Raw genomic sequence first — 27,540 nt, forward strand, 5'->3', positions numbered from 1 at the left:
GGACGGAAGCAAAGCTATTTACGAGACACAACTGATGCAATTTCATTTGGCTGGCGTTCTGTAAAACACAACCTCCAGCGGCTCCCCAGAACAAACACGTTTGAGCCGGTCTCCGTCTCCCACTGCGCACGCAAACTCCACCAAATTAATTAGATTACTCAATTTGTCCCAGACTCTGCATGATGCTGATGAAAGGGCATTTTTTTTACTCCTCCCAAATGTCATTCATTAGTTCGCAACGAGCTGGAGATGTTTCTCGGCGCAAGAGAGTGAGAGAAATTACATAACGTCTCGGCTCTCGTAGTCTCGTATTTCACACTGTGGAATGGTCATGATGTCTGTGCATCATTCAGCGCATCACTTTCCATTCAATATCAGACATGCGTGTGTTTCTTCTCTGTGGGAGAGACGGATAATATATCTATTTGCTGTGGAGTCGTGAGGCAGCATATATCAGTCAGTGAGATATGAACACGATATGAGAGAGAGCTGGAAGGAGGAGAGACAGTGTGATGTAGATCCTGATTATGAGAGATGTATTATCCTGGCTGGATGTTTGTTATCTGCAATCTGCTCTCAGCAAAAAGGGACCTGGCGCAATGATGCTCTCTGCTGCCTTCTTGGACCTCCAGTAGGCTAAGTGGCCAAATGAAGACTTTCTACAAAGAGAATGTGGATCTTTAATAGCATCATAGTAATAATATGTTTGAGGACTTTTTATTAACAAAAAAAAGAACAAAAGATAGACTTGAGATCTGCTGAAAGTCAGTCAGCTGCTGCATTTTGGAACACTATAATGATAATAACCTTTTTGAAAGCATATTTTGATGTTCAGTGAGATAATGAAGAACTATCCACCGTTGTGATTCTGGAAAAATGCAAATGAACTTCTCAGTCGACAGAATTATTCATCATATCTAAAATGTGCTCTCACTTTGTTCAACAGCAAGGGAATAAAATCGGAACGTATCATAAGTGATGTTAACAATGGCCAACTATAGTAAGCACATACTTGCAGATACACACTAATACAAGTAACACATTTGTGACTTTTATACTAGCAAATGTACCCATCACCTATCAGCTGTGTTAGGGGAAACTCTTTGTTCTGAACTAGCGGCTACGTTGTTTTTCAGGTCCAGCCTCTGGTTGTGTGCAGCAGACACATGGCTGCTCTAGCTTGTGGTTTGATGACTGTTGCATGGAGCAGAGGCAGGCGGCCAAACCCTTGCAGAGCTATTATTCTAATCAGTCTCCATAATCTGGGATGTCACACAGAGTCAGTTATGAAATCTCCCACTCTGTGTGACGGGGTCAGGCCCGTGACCGTAGTCCAATATGAATCTATATGGGAAGGAACACGGTGCGCAATCGGACCTTCGGGACATGAAACGTACTGGGAAGGCAACAGTGACGGGGAATGAAATGAAGCAATAATTAGCCCATGCGTCCAACAGGAACCCAATTTATCATGATTTATAATATAGCAATAGTTTAACGTGTACGGGCAGCACAGCAATAAGACAGCCATTCATCAACATGTGACATTTTCTTTCTCCGAGCCCCTGGGTTGACTGTTTGGTAGACTGGTGGGCTATTACACTCTCTTCTGCACACAACAAAAACATTTTGATTCATGGCCCCGCGACCATCTATAGACGGCTCTCTGAAGTGTTTTTCCAATAGCAATGTCTCAGAGCTAATAGATTGCCAGATTGAATTAACTGGTTGGTAAGAAGCTGGAGTACTGAGAGCCTGAGCCCAAAATGTAAATTGATTACTTTGCTTTCATTTGACAACAATCTTATATACATATATTATATTAATGATATTGGTTGTACTTTTAATCACAAATCACACTAATGGCCGACCTTAATTAAGAGACATGCGGTGTATCTGAATATCTACACCGTGCTGTTTTAATGCAAAGACCACAGCTGCTTTACATTTACGGTAATATGCAGATGACATTATGAAGGTTGTGTCATTATTGTAAATGTGCATATTTTCTAACAACAAATAACTGAATGACATATGAAATTCTGATGGAGCAGATATTTGTGGAAAAATTAGATGAAAATTGTCGCACATCAAGTGGAACAGTGGTTAAATCCTGAGATTTAAAAATGAGGAATAAACGGGAAGAAAAGCCAGCAAAATGTGTTTCTCTTGCTCGAACCTCTCTGTACTTTTTGAGATATTCTTCTGGTACTCTTATTATAAAACTTGAATCAAAGAAAAAGCCAAGTTGAAAAGACAAAGTTCAACTGTCCCAGATGTTTTAAACATGAATAAGCCTGTGAGGTTTATTGTAGTCTAGACTTTAAGCGGCAGCGATACGTCATATATTAGTATACGGAGTGATATTTATATCATTATTTACTTTGTTCTGTGCCCAGTATTATTTGCTACTGTCTATTTCTCCATGTTGCTATGGTAACCCAAGGTGCTCAAAATTAATTAAATAACATGAACTTGTGAGATTAATTGTGCTGATTTATTTTTTTCTCTGCCCAGTGTCAGTTTTTATTTCTCAATGCCTTTCATTGAGTAAGCACTCATTCAGGCTGAGGCAACATCTAACACATAACTCATAACCGCCCCCGACCCGGTTAGTCATGACATGAAGAGTTTATGAATAAATTATCAAATAAAACAGTCACTGGGAAAAATGGCATTGTTAAATGAAAACAACTGGAATTAAAGAAAATGGTACAATAAACTCTGATATTGTAAAGAAAATGAAGGAGGATAAAAAGGCATATTAATCTCAATACATTGGATTTCAAAATGTAATGGTTATGTGATGAACGATGTCTTTGTTTTCACATATTAAACAAGTCATTATGTCTTATTGTAAGATATTAAAATGCTATGCTTTGAACAATAATTTGCGTAATATGGATTTTTGTGGTGAATATGCAAATATTATTCATTTCAAAACTTGAACAGTCTTTGTGCACGGAGTGTTTCAAGTTTTCCTTGAAATAAAAGAGCAAAAATAACATGTTCTGCTTTTTTAAAAGGATCAAATAAAGCATTCATGCAACATTGACAGTCTAATCACCGGCTCCGTCTCTCTGCAGAGGGAGATGGGATTTGATTTGAAACCAACAAAAGAATCAGATTCTGCGTTTCCCACAGATTCTCGTCTTCTTTATTACTCCCAGACTGAAACACGAGGGGAATGTTGTCATTTACATATTTTATGCTGAGAGTTTTTATCATGCTCTGTTATTATAGCAAGCTAAAGACTGGAGGGAAATCTGTACCGGCAATTAAACGAGTGAAGCTACATTAAGCTCAATGTCGTTTTTTTTTTATATGAAAAACATCAAACTGGAGAGCTGAACTCCCTCGAGTTTTGTCACATCTTGAAGTAAATCAATATCAGTTAAATATTGATACTCTAACTAAATACATATCTACAACACTGGTTTTCTGGGGTGGATTGATTGATTTCTTCTGTGCACATAATTCCAGTCGTGTGTAGGATTGGCTTTATAATAGACCCACTGCGGCGAGAGCAATTGTTTTTTTAATGCATATGTGGAAGTGAGGTGTAACACAGGGATTTCTGGTGAATGGTTGTTCAGGTTTTAAACACACATTTAAATCAAAAGGGGGTGGCAGTAAATATTCATATGTTCTAGTGGTGCATTTAATGAATTTTACTGCTTTTCTCACCTCACCTTTCTCACTTGAGCTGCTCTAACATGTAAGTAAATGGAGAGAATTCTTTCAATTTTCGACATTTAAAGAGTTGGGAAGTCTTTTTCTAGACAAAATTACAAACACAAGAGAAACGGAAAAGGAAGAATGGATTTAAGGGTGCGTTTGTTTTCTTCAAATGATGCGAACTATCCTGCTATCAAGCCTATGAGGATCAAATCATATCGTCATATTTTGAAAAAAACAAATATTTAAATGTATCTGGTGGAGACATGATTGTAGGCTAATATACAAGTGTGGACAGTTTGTTGTGCTGTGCAAGCGTTGATTCATAATTCCAATATATTTGCTTTTTAATCAGCAGGATACTGTCCTCAGGCAGCATCTACTCCTGGGGGCCTTTACTGTACTTATTAACAATGAAAGAACACAGATATGTCGCAGGGAGCCTACCTTCATGCATTTGCTGGGAAATCTGCTCAAATTAATTTGAAGTTCTGGCCCAGCAGAATGTGTAAATAAATCATTAGCTGTGTCTGAAACTTTCCATGTTTGCCTTGAAGATGACAGGCGCCCAGCCAGAGGAGTAATAACGGCGACAGAGCGACTGGAGGATGAAGAGCGGAGTCAGAGATCCCGAGCCAACGGTTACCGCGGGGACTGCTCCAACCTTTCTGCCATCAGGTGCTGCCGAATAATATTAGCGATGAGACATGGTGAGTCGGAGGTTTTCAAAGCAAGGCTGCAGACAGACAGGAAAGCGGCGTCCTGCTGGAGAGATGCCAGGAATTCTTTCTTGCCGAACAGATGCTGCACAGTGCCCACCCGTCTTTGTTCCCCTCTCCAAAGGAAGGCCAGCGGAATAAAAATGCTCACTTTGAGGACATGACATGGAGGGAGGGGGGGAAAAAAAAAGAGAAAATATAAACTACTTTCAAATATGAAGCCATGAACCGCTTCCACCGTTTTTGATGAGCTCCTTCTGAATGAACGACGACTGGCTCTCGTGGAGCTTGGAAGCATCACAGACGTGTCGTTGTTACACACAGCTGGCTTGGGAGAAATATAATGTCACAACACTGAGAAAATGTCAAGGAATGACAACTGTTCTCTTTATTGCCAGCTTTACACAGCAAACATCTGTGTGGTGACAAAATGAGCTGATACTCTATTTCTCAATGTCTAACTGAAGAGCACGACAATTTATTATACAATTTAGCCGTTACTGATTCAAAATAAAAACTACATATAATTATAATATATACAATCCATTGACATGCTTCGGTTGTACATCAATGGGGTCCAACTGTTCTATTGTATTGTATGTATTATACAGCCAATTTAACATTGTGATGGCCAATAACTTTAATCTACATACACATAGATAAGACAACATAATGAGCACTAAGTAAACAGTGAATATGATGTTCTAAATCATCGGATTGCTGATTGGATTGTACTAATTATTCCTGATTTGTTTGCGGGTAGAAAAACATGACACGACTAATTGAGGCCTGAATGATTCAATGATGTCTGGCAGTCCTTTCATCCGTAACTATAATGCAAAGAAAATGATTAGTTACTGACACTTTACTTTACAGTCTGTAGCCTAATGAAGGATTATTTTAGGGGTGGAAGAAAGACAAAGATGGTTAATTCCATGTGTCAATCAGTTAGGCACCATGTTATTACATTTTTAATTGTTGCTTTACTTGAAAAATGTACACTTTTCATTGGATGCCTTTTCTCGATGCATGTTGTCCACGTCTTATACACTATTAATAAAGTGAAAAGAGCAAATCATTTATGACCACAAATGTTGGACAGTGCTGTGTCAGATATTGGGGTTATAGCGTGCAGCATGTGTGGAGGATGTGTAGGACGACTGGGTACGTTTCCTTAACTTTTGTTAAATAAGAAATCCAATAAGCAGAAATTAAAGCATTTCCTTCGATGCAGCTTATCGAAGAATCGTCGACTCTCTCCCATGAAAACACTGCCATTGGGTTAGTGGCTATACTGTGTCTGGTTTCAGTATCCTGTCCCTCTCCACTTCTGGATCTTGTCTCAAGTAATATGATAAGGAGCCTTCATTACTGAGGCCAAAACTCTAATGTGAACAGGAAACCAAACCTCTGTTCCCTCTTAAAGCCATGACTGTCTTTCTAAAAGGAAAAGAAAGAAACACGGCAGAGAATGCCGTCTCATCTTTTGATCTATAATATCAGGTACTTTATTTATTTAATATTGTTCACAATAGATGTTGTTATTTGCAAAGAAACCCATGCTCTTTGTGTACAAACTTGCTGACACTTTCTTTTTTCCCAATATTACTTAAAAGTTACTCCATGAAATAAGTGTTTATGATAAGATGCTGCGAGAGGAAATGCTATGATTCAAATGATTCATGAGATCTCCTCTTTGATCTCCATCCAACTCCAACAATACTTTTCACACCTATAAGGAATTAAATATGAGTCTATAAGCTCTGGCAGGAGTTTATAAGTCTGTCTCTTATGAATTATGACTGTTGTTACACGACTGACTAGTCTGTTCCAGAGCAGCAAAACATCTCAATCCTAAACAAACAAAGATGTACGCAAGATCTTTTTCAATAAAAGCAGTCGACAGCTTTAAGATTGCTTTGTTACCAAGGAACAGATTTTCCACAGTGAATCTGAAACATAGCGTTATACAGCAAAGTCGAGAGCAAATGCAGATATTTTGCCAGTCTGTGTAAAAGAACCCCCAAACATGACTGACACCCTTTGATTAACATGAAGTACTATTACTCCATGTCCCAAATAATGAAAAATATCGACACAGATTACAGAGCTTCCAGCGAGTCATCATTATGCAGAAGATTATCTTACACAAAATGCCAACTGCACATTTAAGAATCAGCTCTCAAATGTCAAGCAAGCACAATGTATGAGTGATGTGTTCAATGTTACAGAGAGTGCCCTGGATTTCTGACATTAGCCGGGGTATAAATTGGATCGGGGCTATCCGGGCCTTGGCACACACATGGGCTCCTGGACCATCGGGCTCCACTCAGCCCTGACGTATCCTCCATCAACAGCCAACATATTCACTCATACTTATTAACTGCTTAAACAGTAAAAGTATTGTTTACCTGCCGGTCAAATGAACTCAAACCGGCTTTTAGGTGTGTTGTTTTTTTCCGACAGTCACTAATAACCGCCCACTGTGCGCTCTGAGGGCAGCGATGTGATTAATGTGTGTGGATGAGCAGCACCAATCAGTCACACACTGCCGGTCATGCAGCTGAGGTAAACCAAGAGTCTGTTGCCTCTAAATATATCTGATAGTCTGGTTTACAGTAACTGTATTATTACATTTAATTGTTTGTGTGATGGTTTTCCTCCACCGCAGCACAATGTCTCTCCCCGATAGTAAAGCATGGTCATGGTGGTACCAGGCACTTTAACACAGATCTGCATTATACATTATTATATACACTGCCATGGCAATGCTGGCAAGTCTGGAAGCAGCAGCCTTCGAACCCAAAATACTCACCATTTACATTAGAGATCACTTACATAGTGAACAAGCTTTATATGAGCTCTAATTTAAGTGTGTTGTTTTTTCCTCAACAGATCAATGCCTCCAAATCTTCTGTCAACTCAAGAAACGTATAGTGTAGCCTACAGCAGAGATCTTCAACAGGGGGTCCGTGACCCCTAGGGGGTCCGCAGAGTTACTGTAGGGGGTCCCCGAAATTACATGATCCCAAGCTTTTTTTCTTCCAAAAATCGTAAATATGTCCCAAAATACACCCAAATTAACATGAATACAACCTATAATAAGCTGATATAAGTTGTCCTATTTGTTAAATATTATGTTGTGATCTAGAAATGCCAATATAAAATAAAAAATGTTCTATAAATAAATGAATCTTTCAACAGTTATTATTTTAATGGCTTAGTATTGAATAAATGCATAATTACAAAGTACTTTTATTCATTGCACTTAAGCCTGCACTACACATTATTATTGGCCTGGTTTAATAAGCAACATAATTTGATATTTAATAGGGGGGGTCCTCCACCGTGTCACTATCAGCCATGGCCTGAAAACGATGAAGACCTCTGTTGTACAGCATTTAATTGAGAGTACATAAACAATCAAAAGTGAAAAGATCAGAATATATATAATGAAAACAATGATTGTGTGCATAATCAGCTTTGTCTTCGCAGCTTTCAAACACATTTTTAAGCCTGCAGGATACCTATAATTTATTTAAACGTTTAATGCATTTCTTCCTACTTTATGTACTTAGATTGTGAGTCACTCATAGGATTATAGGAACCCTGAAGTAGATCATAACTCTGCTGCGGTGGACATTTTCCCACGAGTGCTACAGGACTACAGTTTAGGGATGTATTCCAATTTTAACGGACACATCGAGAACAGACGAAGACTGCATACATACATAGAATAAAATCATCCCCACCTCCGTTCCCATTGATAACGGGCTACGATGTGTTATTTGTGTGATACAAAGAGACGTTTGTACAGAGCTGGATAGAAACGCAGACTTAATGAGAGGATGTTTTGCTACGGAGCCTCTCCAGCCAACCGTGTCACATCACAGAGCAGCCAGGTAGTCATTAGAAGGACAGATGGTGCTGCGGCTGATTGGTCTCTCTACTGACCTATTTCAAGGTGTTTTTCCTCATCATGGCGCTCCTCAGAAGTGGTGAGCGATGTAGAAAATAGAGATGTGCAAAATAAAAGACAGAAATGCAAAGTACACTTCAGTAAACTGCGGGATACCTAATGCAGCTTTGATGTCTGGGGCTCAATGAGCTTGTGAGTTACTCATGAATAAAAGTGGGGGGAAAAAACACGTCTTCTTATTACATTAAGCCGTTTAACGAGGGGATATGCATAACGAACGAGGCACTTCACATCATCGGTGCGGGGAATGCTATACTCGCGAGACTGGAACCTTTTCTGAAAAAACGCCTGCAATGACCAATGAGACAGTCCAGTACTGGCACAGCAGTAACAGTGATGTCATCTACTTTCTCGCCCAGAGCAGCAGAATGAGAGATATGGCCGAGGGGGGTGTAATTAAAGTGTATTTTCACCCTCAGGTCTGAGCTGAGAGGACACCTTGCAGCGCTTCTTTTCACACAGCTGAGCCACATTTGCCCTGATGGAGGTCACGGCTGTGACCCCTGAGTACAGCTTCAAGATGGCCATCACTTAATCTGGACCTGTATATTTGCATTTATTAAGGTTCATAATGGAGAAGAGTCTCTCACACAGGTACGTGCTTCCAAAAAGGCACATTAGTCGAGTGATAACTTTGGACAGCTCTGAAGGATGGAGGTAATTGCTTCTAGAAATTGGACAGCCTTTCCCCTGTGCCGCTCTGAATTGAGTTTTTAGCTAATTTAGCACTGCGTGTGAATACCTTGGTCATTGTCAACATCAGCTGAGAGGGGTCTGCAAACAACCGGAAGGTGTCAATGGTACCACGAGTCAGCAAAACGCTGATAGAGATTTTGGAAAGCAGAGGTATATTCATCAACAGTGAATGCCGTTCCCTCCTCCACATGAGATCTGTCTGCTGTGAAATGACTGAGGTTGTTTTTTTTTGCAGAAAGTTTTCCACAATCTCAGTTTTGTGGAGGCAGCTTTTCTTCCATCACAGCAGCGTCTGTGATGAGCTGACCAGAGACCTTTAGATTCAGGTTAAGGATCGTCCAGCTCCTCTGTTACATCCACATAGGGAAGCATGATCCAGGACCCATTTTGGATCATCAAATTCAGAGACGTCTATTCTGCCATTTTCCCATGAATCTCTTCACCTCTGCTCTCAACTCACAAAATGTCTTCAAAAAAATGTCCTCTACAAATCAAGCATCACCATATGTGCTGATTCCATTTCATCTAAAAAAAAAAGACCTTGTTGCTTTCCACCTGCCTGCAAAAGTCTCATTGTCCTCGACATGTGCTTTCAAGAGGTTACAGGGTACTGAGTGCACCGAAAGGAACCAAATGTCGATTTCCCATCTTAAAATGTTCCTTTTGCACAAAAATCCTGATTGATGATGATGATTTTATGCAGTTATGTGCTATGAAAAAGGGATGTGCTGCATCAAATATGCAATGCAGAGTAAAGGGGAAGTCTGTGTCACTAACTGAGCGGCCATAAATCCAGTTTATCTCCTTAACAACCTGATTTCAACATGTAGGGAACCAGTAATCCCTCTTGATGACACCTCAGATCAGTTCTTAATACATTTTCCCTTGGAGTAGAAATAACACAGCAGCCTGGAGATAAACAGGCGAGAGTTTCGCCCCAAGTTTCATTCTGCAGCATTTCAGAGGATGAAACAGGATGCAGCAGCCTCTGCAGGAATAAATAAGGCTTAGATGGAGAAGAGATAAATTATGGGTCACTTCTATGGAGGCTGTCACAGCATATCTGACATCAAAAAGAGGGGTTAGTGGGAGCCTTTCTCTAAAAGCCCTGATCAGAATAACCCAGATGGTGAATGCACTGAATGACGGAATCTATAATTTTCCGTGTCTGCTGCAAAAAGGGCGGAAAGTAAGTCTTGCAGAGCTTGACGCACGGTTGACGTAGTCATGGTAATGTTTTCAACAGGTTGCAATTTTAGTGATTTTTTTTTTACCTTAAGACGAATTAATTCAACATGAGCTGAGTCTGTTAAGGTAAAACACAGTTCAACTTTTCATATATAATGTTGCTCAGCTCAGTTCAAATTAACAATTTAAAAGCAGTTCTCAGTAGTGGGTGAAACCGAATAATAAAAAATAGCAAGTCCAATATATCTAGTTTCAAGAAAGTGGTGATTATTTGCAGATGACAGATTATGAAATAAACAATTGCAAGAAGAGACAAAAAGCATAACAGGGATCACAATGTCAGGGTATACTCTGTATTTTTCCATTTTGTTGTTATTTCACAACACCAATTGTGTGAGAGTGAAAATGAAGCAAAATCAATGTGTACTTCTTCAAACCGGCGCGCCCCCTGTGCCCGTGTTGCCGATTGCTCGGCCTGGAAGTGCTTCTTGCAGCGTTGCGGAGAACCGCTCGTTGGGAAAGTGAGGAAGCATTTGCTTGGAATCGTATCCAGCAGCAAAAGTGAAAAGCAGCCAATGAGCCATGGCCTGTGTGGACCCGCTGCAGACGACGTGCCTGTCTGCAGAGCCCTGAAGCCAGACCCGCCCGCTGCTGTTTGCTTGTTTATTCAAACTTTATTAATATTGAATGTATCGAGTACGACACTGCTCTCCCTTGAGTCCCCAACAATACACCCGTCACACACACACCCGTCACACACACACACATTTAAAGTTAGATGGACCTTTTCTGTGTAAATGGAGTGAAGCCTTGGAGCTACTTGAGATAGGAGTGATCTGCTCACCAAAGAAACAATTTGCTGCAATAAGGCATCTTTTGCAATAAGGCAGTGTATTAAAGCTGCCTATGATTTGACTTGTTAGTGCTGCCTGGGTTGGGGAGTCGTGCACCACTAGTTTTATTCCCCAGTAGCATTTTAGCAGAGTAGCTCTGACTATTTCTAATGTTCTAGCAGCAAGCTATTTTCCCACTTAGTACTGGGGTAGCGTATATTAATGAGCACATTAGTTTGTTATCCATTTGCAGTATACGTTTCATAAAGTGAAATGCCTGCAATATATTAAGCTTCTTCCTCTGAGCAGCATGCAGTGTAGACTACTCATATTGTACTGTAGCCTGACTAATAAAGAGTAGAATGTGGCTTCAGATTGAAAGAAGATCGCCTGCCAACAGCCGAATCCCATCTCCCTCCATGATGGGACTTTGGGAGAAGTAGAAGGAGACGTCTCATGGTGTGCTCCCTGCTGTCGATCTTTGGTGATGCCCATTTGTCATGTCGTCTGCCAGCCTCAAATGTGCGTGCGTTTTGTTAGTTAGCTTAAGTATTGTCTTGGCTCTGCTTTGTGTTTGGCAAAAATCAATACGAATGAATGCTGTCAATGTCGCTGGTTTTGTTATTATGTCTTATTTGATCAGATTTTGGCCGCTAACGTCTGCATGTGTATCGGTGCTGTTTATCTATGCACGGTACTTCCATCCATCGTCTATCCACCACTTATCCTGTATTCAGGATGTAAAGACAGACAGGTAACCAGTCTATCACAGCGCTGACATGTAGAGACAGACAGGTAACCAGTCTATCACAGGGCTGACATGTAGAGACAGACAGGTAACCAGTCTATCACAGGGCTGACATGTAGAGACAGACAGGTAACCAGTATATCACAGGGCTGACATGTAGAGACTGGTTACCAGTCTATCACACGGCTGACATGTAGACAGACAGGTAACCAGTCTATCACAGGGCTGACATGTAGAGACAGACAGGTAACCAGTCTATCACAGGGCTGATGTAGAGACAGACAGGTAACCAGTCTATCACAGGGCTGACATGTAGAGACAGACAGGTAACCAGTCTATCACAGGGCTGACATGTAGAGAGAGACAGGTAACCAGTCTATCACAGGGCTGACATGTAGAGACAGACAGGTAACCAGTATATCACAGGGCTGACATGTAGAGACAGACAGGTAACCAGTCTATCATAGGGCTGACATGTAGAGACAGACAGGTAACCAGTCTATCACACGGCTGACATGTAGACAGACAGGTAACCAGTCTATCATAGGGCTGACATGTAGAGACAGACAGGTAACCAGTCTATCACAGGGCTGACATGTAGAGACAGACAGGTAACCAGTCTATCACAGGGCTGACATGTAGAGACAGACAGGTAACCAGTCTATCACAGGGCTGATGTAGAGACAGACAGGTAACCAGTCCATCACAGGGCTGACATGTAGAGACAGACAGGTAACCAGTCTATCACAGGGCTTACATGTAGAGACAGACAGGTAACCAGTCTATCACAGGGCTGACATGCAGAGACAGACAGGTAACCAGTCTATCACAGGGCTTACATGTAGAGACAGACAGGTAACCAGTCTATCTGACATGTAGAGACAGACAGGTAATCAGTCTATCACAGGGCTGACATGTAGAGACAGACAGGTAACCAGTCTATCACAGGGCTGACATGTAGAGACAGACAGGTAACCAGTCTATCACAGGGCTGACATGTAGAGACAGACAGGTAACCGGTCTATCACAGGGAGACATGTAGAGACAGACAGGTAACCAGTCTATCACAGGGCTGACATGTAGAGACAGACAGGTAACCAGTCTATCACAGGGAGACATGTAGAGACAGACAGGTAACCAGTCTATCACAGGGAGACATGTAGAGACAGACAGGTAACCAGTCTATCACAGGGCTGACATGTAGAGACAGACAGGTAACCAGTCTATCACAGGGCTTACATGTAGAGACAGACAGGTAACCAGTCTATCACAGGGCTGACATGTAGAGACAGACAGGTAACCAGTCTATCACAGGGCCGACATGTAGAGACAGACAGGTAACCAGTCTATCACAGGGCTGACATGTAGAGACAGACAGGTAACCAGTCTATCACAGGGCTGACATGTAGAGACAGACAGGTAACCAGTCTATCACAGGGCCGACATGTAGAGACAGACAGGTAACCAGTCTATCTGACATGTAGAGACAGACAGGTCACCAGTCTATCACAGGGCTGACATATAGAGACAGACAGGTAACCAGTCTATCTGACATGTAGAGACAGACAGGTCCCAACCCGGAGAGAACCCACGCTGACACGGGGAGAACATGCAAACTCCACAAAGAAGGAACCGGAGCCTGAACCGGGAATCGAACCCGGGACCCTCTCGCTGTGAGGCGACAGTCCTACCCACTACACTTAGATTATTATTTTGAGTTTTTGGAACTGCTGAGCTTATTTTTCCCTGCGGTTGATTAGGTGGCCTTATGTGCTGAATTCCTTTTGCTGCATTTCTCCAAAGGCTGTTGTTGTTTTGGAGGGGTCTCAACCTGGCTCACTGCAGACTGCTCTCTAGTTGTAGGGTGTATTGATGTTGCAGCAGAGCTTAGTTTATGTTTGTGGGGAGTGTGGAGGAGAGCTAGAGCCGTCCTCGATTTAAGACATTCTTATTTGACTAACGCTGCAAAACTTACTTTCCAGACAACCATGAAAACCACTTTAAATGTTGTGTTTATCAGAGATGTGTTCATACAATTAACGACTTATTGTGTAAAAAGATTGACTGGATTCATTAAGTGAGTTTTTCTAACTCTGCATGTGAAGTAAAGCATTCTTTAAGAATAGAGATATTGAGCTGAACTTGACACAGAAGAAAAGTATTACAGCAACTGTCTTTTAACGACTATATCCTGAAAATTAATCTCATGAATGATACAGTCTGTGATACAAATGTGTCCTTATCGTAGACAAATTACGATGTTTTGGGTACTGTATTGGGAAATAGCAAAACAACACCACTTCCTCTACTGAACACGGACATCTGCTATAGAAAAACACCTTAATGCTAATAATGCAGCAGGCTGGGGAGGTGCAGGGAGTTAAGTTAGCAGGAAGCACAGAGGTGTTGAGGTGAACCTAAGTACACACTGTGAATCTAATGTGTTATACCTTGTCTTGTATGAGATTGGATGTTATTGCATAGTATATGGAACATGTGACTATAAATACACTTCTGTACATCCTGGCGCTACTGCAAGGCTCCAATTAGTCACCAAGCACGGTGATAACACGATAACACAAGACAAGCTCCCTAATTAATCTTTTAATTAATTATTTTCACAGGTATCTCAGCACTTAACATTACAAGATGAAATTCTCATCAGAGCTACTAAGAGTATGTGAAGATATTGATCATTTACGGCAATGTTTAAATAATTATGGAGTTCACAAGCAATCCTAGCAGCAATGTGCATTCAGCAAGCACGTTAAGTCTTAGTTTAATCGGCAAAACCAAAAGTGAGACACGTAAGCAGGGGGATGTGATAGTGGAGGGAAACTGAGTGTGTCATTTTAATTTGGCCACACTGTAAAACCTCCCCCCGCGACCCTAAAAATACAGGATAAGCGGTAGAAAATGGATGGATGGATGGATGTAAAACCTCCATGAATTTGATTGGATGCGACTAATCAGCTGGTAGCCACGCATTTTTGACCCTGATACCAATCAGGGTAAAAAATATACGGTTTTACTTGACCCAAAGAGATTTGTCCGTCTAACCCATTTCTTTCTGAGGACGGAGGCTATATCCATAATTTATCACGCGAACAAGCCAACAAGAATGCCTCCATTCAACTGCTCTCAGAGTTGGTGGGTTATCTGTCCAGACGGCCACCGAAAATGCTGAGTGACCTCCATCATCTCAACTCACACACACACACACACACACACACACACACACACACACACACACACACACACACACACACACACACACACACACACACACACACACACACACAGGTGCTTCCTGACATGGATTGTGAACTCAAGCTGACCAGCTGATACTCATCTGCTTCACACAAACTTTGAAAGATCCAGTAACTTTAATGGTGCAACGAAGTTAAAATGCTGACGATGGTGGGCGTTAGCACAGAAGTTACATAAAACAATGGAAGTAATGATAAAGAACTATAGATGCTGCACCTTGCCTCACTTATAAATCTTTTAAAATGCTGATTGCAGAAGAATAGTAAAAAAGCAAAAGGTCATTAATTTAGTTGACTGTGAAAACTGCTACCAAACCCACTCCTAATCAGGTTCTCAACTCCGGGTTAATAGGGGTCTGTAAATGTGTGGTTTATGAAGCCCGGCTGAGATGTATTGATAGAGTAAAAGCAGCCGTGGGAGCCGCACGTGACGGGAGAAGTAATTAAGCTTCCATTACGCCATTAATGCACTCCGAAAGATTTTTCCTCTGCCTGTGCTCCAAACGCGCGGGGCCCGGTTCATGTAAATAGCCAAGCATGACCTTCCTGTCAGCACAGCCTGTCCCCCTTCTTGTGTAACATCAGCAATAATGAGGAATCACTATGCAGAAGTATTTGTCATTTTTCCTCATTATCTGTCTGCAGCTTCCCGTCAACCACAAAGACACTGAATTCTATTATCGCCCCATGTGAAGAGGATCTCCCAAACCTCTTGTAAAGCACTTCACCGCGACACGTTGTCGACTTGGTGTTCGCAGTTACGTGCGCAGCTGAATAAAGAAATGCATTTCTGCAGAAGTTGCTGTCCTCGCCGCGCGCCCACACACAGGCCAGTGTTTTTTTTTATTTTTTATTATTATCATATGCACCCACACATGAACACACAGCATGCAAAAAGTTTCTCTTGTGACCAGCTGTCTCTGTGTGCGACCCTCAAAAAAGCACAGGCTCTCCTTGGTTCACCGGCCTTCCCCTGGAATATGTGTCCACATATGTTGGGAACCAGGGTCGACGCGCAGGAAGAACAGCCTGCTCCCTTTGCTGACTGCAGTGAAACCGGCTGCTACGTAGCTTCCAGTCCATTTACATCAGGGTGCTGTGGATAATTTATGATAGCAAGTTAAGGGCGTGAGGCAAACACAATTACAGCCCACCGCCGTGAGTCACTCTGTCACAGACTCCGATCTTTTGTGTGTTCATTGATCGCCAAGTGAAAAATGGGACGCTTCTGATGGTGAGCATCCAGCTTCCCGAGTCAGGATCAGCACTATTTTTCACATAGATCAGAACACAGTGTTGTTCATATTTTGTATTGTGTGTCTTATACAATGGGGCTGTGCAAAGTGGAGAGCCAACACAGCCGTCTGAGAGACTCTGGTAGACGTACAGCTCTAGGGCTCCCATTACAGATACAGGTTATAGAAAGCTAGCAGCAGACAAGTGTCTCCAGAGAAACTGCTGCGAAACAGCATGTCAGTGCCACGTGAGATGAAATAGACGATTGTAAAACCTGAATAATGTAGAAAGTAAATGGTACAGTTTGAGTGCAGAGGTGGAACTTAATTTCCATAGCAGCGCAAAAAGAAAAGGTGAGCCACGAAACACGTCCATTGTTTATAAATGAAATTACATTTTCCACCCACACTTGTTAAAAGCAAAAGGTATTCAGAAAGCTAATGAATAATGCTGTCCAGGAGTTAATTAATACAACTCTTAAAAGCAGATGGCCAAAGCAAGCACTGCCCCAGAAATACATGTATTCAAGCAGTTGGCCATGTGTCCTCACAGCATCCCGGCAGAGAATATAACGGACGTCCAGCATTCAAATACACGAGGGCATTCTGCCAAGTGACATATTCGCTGTCATAAAAAAAAAAAACGCCATGCTTTTGGAATGGCATCGGTGAAACGCAGTAAGTCACCTCCATCATGAAAAGAAACACAGCAAGCGACACAATTTAAAGCAAAAATCAATACGATCTTCATTCTCTTTGATGCAGCCCACAAAGTGATTCATGTCCACCTCATCAGAGGGAAAGCTGGCGCCATCTGAAGTGTTGTTCAAGGCGATGTATTCAGTTCAATGGGCAGAGATGATGAATGAAAAGAAAAGTGGAGGAAGACGTGGTAAACGTTGCACCAAATCCACGTGTTCGACGCTATTTTCTTCCACCTGAAACATCCAGGCATGATCATGCACGAAGCCTTCAGCTGAAATGGGAAGTGACAGAACCCATGCATAGATCTCGGTGACTCCTGCCTTTCAGCCTATATATATAAACCTGCTGCTGCTGCTATTTGGCACTTAAGGGTGTTTGGGATTGTAGTTATTATGCTTTAAGTCAAAAGTGCAAACACAGTAAAAAAAAAAATGCTTCAGCTAAGCCATTCGGGCTGGAAGCCTCAGTCTGCTAAGTGGTATGTAAATAGAGAAAGTCAATTACCATAATACCATGTTTTCTGGCTGTGGTAAAAGTCGCCAAGGACATAGAAACACAAAATATAAAAAGCCTCATGTGTTGAGCCGACAGCTGTTTGCGAATGCTATTCACACTCAATTGGGTGAAAGGCCTCCGAGGACATGACCACGAGATGCCCTTTATGACGATTGCACGCTCCGACTCACATCCAATTAGTCTGTAGTAGGACATGTGATTGAGATAAAAACCTCAATAAGTATGTGCATGACAAATACTTATTTAGATATGATTGTTATTTTACTATCAAACCATCCACTAGGGGGCAGCAGAAATCACATAGTTTACCAATAACATTATCATTCATTTGGAGTTGTATTTCTAGCAAATGTAAGACCTGATTTTAGCTCTGCTTTTGGTCTCCAACAGCTATTTAATCTGCCTGTCTGCTGCTTGGTGATGGACAGGTAGCGTGCAGTGGGGTTATTAAGAACATTTCTTGCTTGAAAATATTAGACGTGTACATATACTCCTGAAGCCAAAACTGACGCTGATGAGACATCCCGGGAAATGCGCTAATTTTCCTTTCTTACCGAGGGTTAGATGAGAAGAAGGTAAGCTTGACCTAGCATTAAGAGAGGAAAATCTAACCAACAGATGAAGATTTGATCTCATCCAATAAGCAAGCATACTTCCACCCAAGTGCCACCCATTGTGCACACCTTATACTGTAAATAAACACATCTTTGAGATTTCTATGAAAGGTTCTAAAATCTGGGTCTGGTGGGTATCTATATCCATCACAAAGAAAGTCTCTTACTTTTCAAAAAGGAGGGGCTACAGAACTGAAGAGGAAATATTCAGAGCAAAACAACAACCTCGAAAAAGGTAGTTTTGTGTCAGGAATGAAAGATGGTAGTGGTTTATGATGTTCGAAGAAAGAGCAAATAACAGGCGCAGTGCTGCACACTCGTTTGCTGCAGGAAGTCAAGACCCAGACTCTGAAAGCATGTGAGGCATGTTTCCAGATTTAATTGTTCACCATATTCTTACTTCCCGCTCCTTTTCAACAGCCTGCATAGACGCCTTTTGTACTTGAAAATACACATTGCCATTTGTTTCTATTTGGCATATTGGCTGCACATCTGAGCTTACTCACAAGAACGGCTAAATTTGCTACTGGGCACAGAGACCAACAAGATCCTGTCAGAGACAGAGCTCCTCTGAGGCCGGGCATACGGTGCATTATTTAAGGTATATTCATAATAATTATGAAGAGCTGCTGTGTGTACTTTTTCCAGAATTAAAACCTGGCTTCAAAATTGGTGACTAATTTAGTAAAGATAGGAGCAAATTCTGAATGTTACTAATGAATATTCAACCAAAACATGAAAACAAACATGCATTTAATACTAAAGGATCGTGAAACACAGTGGTATGTCACTTTGGAAGGCTAAGGGAAGAAAAATAAGCCAGTGTAGAAGGCCATAGAAAACAAATGACAAAACAGAGTACACTATCACGGGTAAAACAGAGGCTGGCACATAAATAAACTGTGGCTGGTGCAGAATCTGACAAACTTAATCATCTACACTGTACTAAATTAAATTCACAATTGTTCAGCTGGTGGGAAAAAATCCCTTTCTCCTTTTGGACTGGCAGTGAGGGGTGAACCAGAGTGGAAGAGTCCCACAGATATTCTGCTAGTAACCCTGTATGGTTGATGGAATGAGGAATTCTGTGATAGCTTCAACTTTAGCCCGGAGCACACTTGACCTTTCCCAACTGGTGTCCACAGGTACCTTCCAGTACCCTTCCCAGATTCACACTTTGCTAAACTGAGGGCAAACAGTTTGGCCAATGTCTGCATACACTCGTACCATGAGTGGGAGTACGTGCTCAAATCCTCCAGATATGCATTATACATTTTCACACTGGCCAAAACCGTGTTTACCAGCCGTTTGGAACATTAGCCGACGTGTCACACATGCTGAGAGCCATCAAAGTTTAATATATTATAATAACATAATACAATATTATCTTGAGAATCTGCCTCCCGTTATTACTGTGAGAGGAGAAAAAGACTGTCTCAAACTCGTTAGATGTGATCCTGTTACGATCACATGAGGAGCAACTAATAATCCTGGGAGAACAGAGAAAACAGCAGGTTTCTGTGCCTGCTGTGATTACGGCTTGTGTTTATTTGGATTGTGTGAGATGTTGAAGGAAGTGCAGCTGTGTTTCCGCCTCTCTTTGAATCAAAAACAGACTGCTCTCCTGAGCGCCCGTCTGTGCCTGTCTCCACGTTCAGGCTGTGCTTTCTCCATTCGGGGTCAGTCACAATGTGATCGCACACTCCCAGAGCCTTGGAGTGGGTCAGTCGCTTAATAATTTAGAATATAATGTGACCCTTGACTGCCACTTAGTTCAGAGACCTTTTTTTAATGAAGTGTCCTATCCCCAATTAGGATGTTATGCGGTGTAAGACAACTTACCCTGAGCCACTACGGATCCTGATCCTGGTCTTGTATCTCCTGCTCCTACACGTCACAAACGTGTCCTGCCTACACCAACTAGAGGAGAACCAGCATCTTCCTTTGCTGTAATTTGCCACCTTTTGTGTTCAAAACTCAATCCACGAACTCCCCCCCCAGGCCACTCTCTCCCTCTCCCTCAGGGGTCCGCTTGTGTTTGATCATCACTGCCAAAAGAAAAATTCTTGTTGCTGATCTAGGTGAACCTCTCCATCCAAGGAGAGCTCAGTAACAGACCTTTATGCCCCCCCATTTACTGTCCATTACCTGAAGCCAGACTGGAGATATAAAAGTCCACCTCCACTTGCTGGGAACAGAGGGAGACAACTAAAACGTGGGAAGCAAAACCTTGAATCCGAATTGGGAGACGCCAAACATCACATTACCATAGTGACGGGAAACAGAGCATGCAACAGAGAGTCTCTGGCAACATGAAGGAGTATTTTTTCACCGTGGGAAACATGCTTATTCAATTTCTTGCAGCTAATTAGATGCACAAACTACCTTCTGGCAGTGACTTCCTGGAGTCTCAGGCTCACAAATACAGCTCCCGGCCATGAAGCAGAAATCTTGCACTTTGACATTTGCTCGTTTTAAACAAACGTGTTACAAGGTCTGTAGTGCATGGTGGTCGGGTTTGTCATCCTTGGACAGAACCAAGCTAGTTCTTTCCCCCCGTTTCCAGTGTTTATGCTAAGCTAGCTGCTGCATACAGCTCCATATTTAGTGTGTAGATATGAGCATCAATATTCTCATTTAATAAGCAGATTTTCCAAACTGTCAGACCCTTTCAGGTCCCTGAACTCTTAAGCCCCGCATGAAGACTGTGACCACAATAAAAAATTGTCAAGTTTAATTTACTTTTGTTGCATTTTGAATAAATCTGTCCTCCACAAATGCTAAGGTTTACTGTGTTAGAAGCCAGAGATGAAGCTGTCAAAGGCAATGTCTTTGAAAATGGATCCAGCAGGAATTTGCTTCAGTCTGACTGACTTGTATTGCTATTTCCTACTACGGAAAGGAATTAATTGCAATTTCACATACTTAGCCTCTGACAACTCCAAATTCTAAACTCTTCCTCCAAAACGCAGCTCTACATTGTTCAAAACAAGTGTCTCGTTATGCAGAATAATAACTGGTGCTGACAGTCAATGGTGAGTGAAATAGAACTGCGGAGCAATTACAGAAGTAGATTCATCTTAGTTACTGTCTGTATAATTATGTCTTGGCAGTTTTACTGTAATTCAGTGGTGGGACATATTGAGGAGTACAGAATGTGCAAAGGGCTTCAGGGAGCAGTTGGTGCAATATTATTAAGTAGATCATATAATGTGTAAAAAAAATATTAAATACAGATCCAGGCTCTTCTGTGCCTATGTGAAATGAAGATTTATTTTCTGGCTGCTTTTGGATATCAAAATCCGAGTGATGGCTGGCACATTTCCCTCAGTTACAATAGATCGCCCTTTTTTTTTAAATAAATCTCACACCATGTTTTGTTCCAAACTGGAACACCAGAATAAAAGAGGGAAACAGAAACAAGCAGTGTATGTTTTGGGTGAATGTTTATTCATATTTCTTCAAGGCCAAACAGCTATTGAGAACAACTAAAAACAAATCTGTGAGCAAGAATGTGCCCTGAGAGCTGTACATCAAATGCACAAACACATTCTGCACAGTGTTACTATCACTGTACGGCTCAGCTTTGTGTTCAATTAACAAGGTGTTGCAGCGAGTCACGTATCCAGATATCCCCAAGTCACTAGCTCGTCCCAGAGAACTGTACTGCACTCAGTTAGGAGGATAAGGAAAAACTGCAGGTCAATAAAAAAATTAACAATTTAAACTTTTTAACAAAACTAGACTGGGGCCAGCTCCAGTCCACCTTGGTTACGAACCCTGATAAGAGTTCAACCAGGTTTCTACAAAGCCAGTGCTGGCATCGCCTTGGCTTTTTCATCTGAACTGTACAGTGAGGCTTCTACATAAAAGGCCAATAGAGTCACAAATAGAGTCACAAATTTGGACTCTTTATTCGAAGATATGAGGAAAAAGTACAAGACGGAGGCTTGCTTCTAAACTTCAGCATATAGATGGTACTTGTACCAGGGACGGACCACTGGGTGGTTGGGGGTGTCACTGGCTATCCCTGGAATCTGATTGGCCACCATGCTGGCCACCCCTACCAGAGCCCTCAATCAGTTTGTTCGATTTTAGGGCATTTAAGAAAAAAAAAGAATTTCAGGGTGCCACCCTTATACAGACTGTGTCCCCAACTGCCCTCAAACCCCCCATAAAAAAATTCTAGACACGCCCCTGACATGTACGAACAAATCAACAAATAGAAGTCTAGAACGTTACCAAGCCTCTGAGCTATCAACACTTAATGTGTAGCGGTTGTATATTCTAGTTTAGCTACATCTTTGACGAGCAACTAAACATACTTTTAAACTGAAGACAGTCGAAACCTTTGAGCCGTACGAGGTTTAGCTTAGAAAAAGAAAAAAAACAAGTGAACAAATGATCTTCAAGGTTCTCACGATGCAGACTTAATATGATGGTAATAAATCAAACGGAGGGATTATTGGCTGCATCACACGGCACATAATGCAAGCGGTGGAAACACATTTGATAAATAAGTTGGGAGCTCTGTGCAATGTATATGATGGATGGCAGTGAGACACTACTGTCCCCCAACAACAGAGGTAATTCTGTAAAAGGGCCGATAATAAAATCTTATCTTCTCACGGATACCTGAGATTGTCTCTGTGTGTCACAGACTTTAAACTAGAGAGATGCATATTGTGTTTGCTTTTGTAGATTTTGGCATACTTTGTTTTTTCTAAGGGATATTATGTGAACCTGTCAGTTTTTGTGACATTTGATTATTGAAAAGGACGACATCCAATCCATAATAAGTCAGTAGCTGCAGCCCTAGTTAGGAAGATGACTTAATGAGCACGAGAAATGACATCCTTGAGGACATAAGCCTTTCAAGCTGATGCCAGTACAAACACACACACAAAAAAAACATCTTTTATCTACACTTTGTCCTGAAACATTGCCCTTCTACAAAGCAATTACAGAGGGAAATGAGGAGCCTGAGGTACTCTTTTGGAATACAAAGGATGACACTGCAGAAAGGATTCACGACTTTGAGCACTTGGACACGGAGTGATTAACCTTTCAACCTGTCCCCGTCAGACATCATTAGTGACGCTCGCAGGGGGAAAAAAAGCGTGCAACAATGAGGTACATGATGAATGTACGACGTCATCTTAACAAGTGATGGAACGTGTTATGATATGCTAATGCTAAAAGTGCAGTTCTGGCTGCTTAAATTTGTGGTGGTTTATTTACGCACTTATTTTTTGTCATTATTTCATTATTTTAACTGTCGGAGCAAAAAGCATTTTATTCCCTCACTGCTTTTCCTTCCCCGGACCTTATTTGACTGGAAGCTTGTTTCACAGTGGCCTCGTGAAGATAATGTCAATACTTTGGCGTTACACAATATGACTCGATAACCCCACGAGCAGGCAAGGCCATGCTAATGAGGAAGCTGTATAGCAGGTGACTACGGTTTCCCTTCCAGCCCGTTATCTCTAGAGCCGCACTCATTATGAGTAACAAAGTAGACCTAATATAATGTTCTCTATGCTACTATTTTATTGTTATTATTATTTCCAATCTGCGTTACCACTATACGGACAGAAACAGGGGCCCTGCCAGCCCAGGATTTCAAGGAAGCCCTGTTGTTCTCGAGTGCTGTGTTTAAGTGTCCAGCATCTCCTATAGATGTCATTTTTCTGTGTACAGGAATGGACAATTAGCATGAAACACTAATATCGACCTCCATGCACACCTACATTGTAACTGCACCATTATGAAATTCCCCATGTATTGAAAATCAATTTCAATCAAACCTTCCACTGCAGTGTGGAGGCCGGGAGTGTTCCGAGAGAGAAAACAGATGTATATTTTATTTATTGATGCCACATTTTACTCATTTGTGCACACGACATGTAATTAGTGGCATCGATCTAATTACAACGCTCCCGTAATTCGTTTGCATGAGATGTGTGTACAGCAGCCCAGTGCTCCCCACTCTAGTCTGTCACTGGAGTGATGTTGCATGCTGTCAAGCCACAATTATGCGCTGCAGCATCAGACAGTGGTAAAATAACCACAGAACCCCAGTGATTATGTTTACATCAATGTGGTTACTATTAATTATTCTAGAGAGAGTTCACAAATCTCCATGAAAAACATGGAGATTCTGTGTTTTTCCATGCTCGGCTTAAAACTCCCAGAAGACAGCCCGTTCCAGGCAGTTACCAGGTTTCCACATCCGACACAAGGACGTCCTTGGGTTACGGCCGTGTACGCCAAATTCTTTTCAATGAGGCTGGCCTCGTGCTTTGTATTCCTTCAATCAAACATCACAGCACAGACAGCACTTTTCTAGCCTGAGGTTACAGTACCTGACCCTTTTTTTGCAGGTCATTTGGAAAAACCACAGAGACTTTGAATGCATCGCCGAGCCGAAAAAGGCCCACCCCCTTCGTTCAGATCTCTGTTCAAAGCCGCTTCCCCAGAACGCCAAACAAGTGCTCGAGATCGGCAGAGTGCAATCAGGAAGTAAGCATTTACAATTACTTTCCCCAGCCCGACTTTTTTGATTGGACGGGGTTTTGCTTTCGGTATGTTACAAGGATTTAAAATAATATAACAGAAAGTGTTTGTGACTAGAATCACCTACTCAACCTTTAACTTAAAGGGGACATATTATGCAAAACTGACTTTTTCCTTGCTTTAGTTTGTATATTTGCGTATCCGGGGTGTCTCCCGACCCCTTTAACATGAGTTTTGACAACTAAGTCAATATTTAGTAACTGGCAGAGTCAGGAATTTAGTCTCTAAACGAGCCGTTTGGATTTTTACCGTATTGTGACGTCACAATCCGGTCTTTTGCATATTATTGCATAGTCATTGCATATTCATGGTATATCCCCGCCCACATTACGCCGGCTACCTGAACAAGGATCCGCCATTTTTTCTTACTCGCTTCACTTGTACTCGACAGCCTAACCGCCACCATGTACAAGCCGAAAGCCAAGCACTGCTGCTCTGTCATCGGATGCACGGGTCCTCATATGTCGCTACATCGCCTCCCAAACAAAGAGGATTTAAAAGCGAAGTGGCTAAATTTTGTTTACCAGGGAAACGTCCCAGCGTCATTGAGCAAAAATGTCCTGGTCTGTGCGAATCACTTCACATCGGACTGTTTCTCCAACCACGGACAGTATACCGCTGGATTGGCAACAAGACTGCTCCTAAAAGATGGATCCATACCCACTGTCCGTGCCGACGCCACCGATGTTGCAACTGTAAGTATTTACAAAAACAGTATAGTTTGTGTTACTTTGGTCATTTAGCACATGAGCTAATGCTAACCGTCGTGTTAGCCGAATGAGGCTGAGCTAACATTACATGTGAAGTGTTCAACGTTGTGCTTACTGGCAGTCGGATTCACTATAGTGTTAATGTTACCAAACGTTAATTTGTCATATCAGCACTCTTTTAAAACATGACGGTGATTTGAGAAAATGAATTAGGACATTGAGATTGTATCGCTTCGAACCGGCCTTGAACCCCTGCTCGGCCATGAACATGGCGAGGAGACGGGTGAAATGTCTCTGTTGTTCGCGGACGGTGAGCTATTGTTCCGCTGTGAACACGCAGGGAAGATTGTTTTAATTGGTCTTAGTAATTCGCGGACTGTGAGCTACTGTTTCGCCGTGAACACGCAGAGGACACGGTATAAAATGGTCTTTTATTCCCGACAAGCTAGCTATGTTCATTACTTAGCATGTTGTGCTAAATGGCTGTGTGTTTGTTTACAAGCAACTACAGCTGTAGCGTTGTCAGGAGTTCACGGACGGTGAGCTACTGTTCCGCCGTGAACACGGAGAGGACACGGTATAAAATGGTCTTTTATTCCCGACCAGTTAGCTATGTTCATTACTTAGCATGTTGTGCTAAATGGCTGTGTGTTTGTTTACATGCAACTACAGCTGTAGCGTTGTCAGGAGTTCACGGACGGTGAGCTACTGTTCCGCCGTGAACACGCAGAGGACACGGTATAAAATGGTCTTTTATTCCCGACCAGTTAGCTATGTTCATTACTTAGCATGTTGTGCTAAAGGACTGTGTTGGCAGTCGAAATAGTTCCTGTGCGTTTGTATACATGTAACTACAGCTCTAGCGTAACCTATTGGCATGAGAGACCAGACATGAGAGCACCAAAGCGTTATCTGCAATAAAGCAGTCACTACTTTGTTTCGTTTCCGGAGACAGGGGCTACCTGCTAGATATCTGCTGTGCTACTATCAGTTATATGCAGGCATGGACACAGAAAAGTTTGCTTCACAAATGTCTATTGCTAATCATCATTTCTGTCTACATATTTTTATTTTTCATGTAACATGAGAAAGCAGACACATAACCTATTGCTTCTTTTTGTGTTTAGACAAGTACAACTTTACAGCAGCCTGTGGTGCATCATGTTGCCTGCCAGACAGACCAACCAGTGACATGCAACGTTGGCACACAGCTTTCCATGAGAACTCTCCAGCCTCACTTCAGAAGCACAGGTTTGTTGCCCAAAAGCATATCATGTCATGTTAGTCACTATGTTTCTATATAGTGTAATTTTAGTTTTACTCTGTTATGAATATGGAGTGGCTAATGAAAAATATATTTTCATCTATCAAAGGCACACAGAAATCAGTGTCCTGTGCTGATGTTGGTGTTGGCACCTCAACCACTGCCTTCTCAACTCGTCAACCATTTTTAACATCAACCCCAATAAAAAGACCAAGTAAAAGGGCTCGCTTGGAACTGGAGGAGGAGGAAGAGGAGAATCCATTGGAGGGTAGTTCATCCATGGAAATTCCCGACCCCAAGGATTCTACATATGATCCAGAGGACTCTGTCACAGTTATGTCAGCGTCAGCAGATGTGACGTGAGTTAATAACCTCAGAATTCCTTTTATTCCCTACATGTTTTTACATAATTTGTCTCAAGCTGTGTGGGAGTTACTAATTTCTCTTTTGATTATTTTGTTTTTCTACTAGACTGGAGCCTTCCTGCCCTGTTCATAAGACACCAACGTATATTGTCTATGAAAAGTGTCTGATGGAGCTGTTTGAGGTGTGCCCTGTCTGTCAGCGTGTGTCAGACGTGCAGACAAGAAGGGTCGGCACATTCATCTCTGTAGAACAAACATGCCCACATTGTCAGTTCTTCAGAAAATGGAACAGCCAGCCAATTCTGGGAAGCACACCTGCAGGAAACCTCCAGCTCTCAGCTGCAATATACACCACAGGTGCATCTTTCTTCAAACTTGAAAAGACAATAGATTTAGTCATCACTATGTAAATGTATTATTTTTGCATATCATATTGCTAAATGTT

The 27,540-nt window shown here is 41.8% G+C and overlaps 1 protein-coding gene across 1 annotated transcript in view; it reads right to left on the reverse strand.

Moving 5' to 3' along the window:
- The window catches only part of b3galt1b (UDP-Gal:betaGlcNAc beta 1,3-galactosyltransferase, polypeptide 1b), a 45,576-nt gene that overhangs the window by 4,491 nt on the left and 13,545 nt on the right, over positions 1 to 27,540 (reverse strand). The window lies entirely within an intron of this gene.

This window comes from Eutrigla gurnardus (genome assembly GCF_963514095.1).
Source record: "Eutrigla gurnardus genome assembly, chromosome: 12".
Lineage (NCBI taxonomy): Eukaryota > Metazoa > Chordata > Actinopteri > Perciformes > Triglidae > Eutrigla > Eutrigla gurnardus.